We start from the raw sequence: 1,967 nt of genomic DNA on the forward strand, positions 1-1,967 counted from the left end.
TAACAGAGCAAATGAAATGTAGCCATACTTTATCAATCATATATCAATCATACTATTTAGGCCTATATAGCACTTGCAAAGTCATCAACAGCTATTGTTTCAACTCAACCCAGGGTTCAACTAAAAATACACAATACACACACTTCCAGTCAAAAGTTTGGACACACCTACTCATTCAAAGGTTTTTCTTTATTTTGACTATTTTCTACATTGTAGAATAATATTGAAGACATCAAAACTATGGAACAACACATTTGGAGTCATGTAGTAACCAAAAAAGTGTTAAAGAAATTAAAATATATTTTATATTTGAGATTCTTCAAATAGCCACCCTTTGCCTTGATGACAGCTTTGCACTCTCTTGGCATTCTCTCAACCAGCTTCATGAGGTAGTCACCGGGAATGCATTTCAATTAACAGGCGTGCCTTGTTAAATGTTAATTTATGGAATTACTTTCCTTCTTAATGTGCTTGAGCCAATCAGTTGTGTTGTGACAAGGTAGGGGGCCTATACAGAAGATAGCCCTATTTGGTAAAATACCATGTCCATATTATGGCAAGAACAGCATAAATAAGCAAAGAGAAATGACAGTCCATCGTTACTTTAAGACATGAAGGTCAGTCAATACGGACAATTTCAAGAACTTTGAAAGTTTCTTCAAGTGCAGTCGCAAAAACCATCAAGCACTATGATGAAGCTCTCATGAGGACCGCCACAGGAAAGGAAGACCCAGAGTTACCTCTGCTGCAGAGGACAAGTTCATTAGAGTTAACAGCCTCAGAAATTGCAGCCCAAATAAATGCTTCACAGATTTCAAGTAAGAGACACATCTCAACATCAACTGTTCAGAGGAGACTGTGTGAATCAGGCCTCCGTGGTCAAATTGCTGCAAAGAAACCACTACTAAAGGACACCAATAATAAGAAGAGACTTGCTTGGGCCAAGAAACACGAGCAATGGACATTAGACCGGTGGAAATTTGTCCTTTGGTCTGGAGTCCAAATCTGAGATTTTTGGTTCCAACAGCCGTGTCTTTGTGAGACGCGCTGTGAGTTAGCGGATGATCTCTGCATGTGTATTTCCCACCTTAAAGCATGGCAGAGGAGGTGTCATGGTGTGGGGGTGCTTTGCTGTCTGTGATTTATTTAGAATTCAAGTCACACTTAACCAGCATGGCTACCACAGCATTCTGTAACGATACACCATCCCATCCGGTTTGTGCTTAGTAGGACTATCATTTGTTTTTCTACAGGGCAATCACCCAACACACCTCCCGGCTGTGTAAGGGCTACTTTACCAAGAAGGAGCGTGATGGAGTGCTGCATCAGATGACCTGGCCTCCACAATCCCCCCAACTCCTTCAAGACTGTTGGAAAAGCATTCCAGGTGAAGCTGGTTGAGAGAATGCCAAGCATGAGCAAAGCTGTCATCAAGGCAAAGGATGGTATTTTGAAGAATCTCAAATATAAAATATATTTTGATTTGTTTAACACTTTTTTGTTTACTACCTGATTCCATATGTGTTATTTCATAGTTTTTATGTCTTCGCTATTATTCTACTATGTAGAAAATAGTAAATAAATAAAAATCCTTGAATTAGTAGGTGTTCTAAAACTTTTGACTGGTATGTATAGGCCTAGGGATTAATGTCTACATAGAAACCAAAAGTAAATGTTAAAGAGTATGACTAAATTAAATCAAGCTTTATTTTAAAGTGCATTTAAAGTTTGATTTGATTTAGTCCTATTCTTTAACTTAGATTTTTGTTTCCTCTTTTATCACATCAATTTGTTTTAACTCCATGCATTTATAGCTACCACTGAGCTGCTTTTAAATTATCCCCACTAGTTACAGTGCCTTCAGAAAGTATTCATACCCCTTGACTTAATCCACATTTCGTTGTGTTACAGCCTAAATTCAAAATGGATTAAATACATCTCACTAATCTACACACAATACCCCATAA

The sequence above is a fragment of the Salmo trutta genome, chromosome 7 (assembly GCF_901001165.1).
Source record: "Salmo trutta chromosome 7, fSalTru1.1, whole genome shotgun sequence".
NCBI classification, from domain to species: Eukaryota; Metazoa; Chordata; class Actinopteri; order Salmoniformes; family Salmonidae; genus Salmo; species Salmo trutta.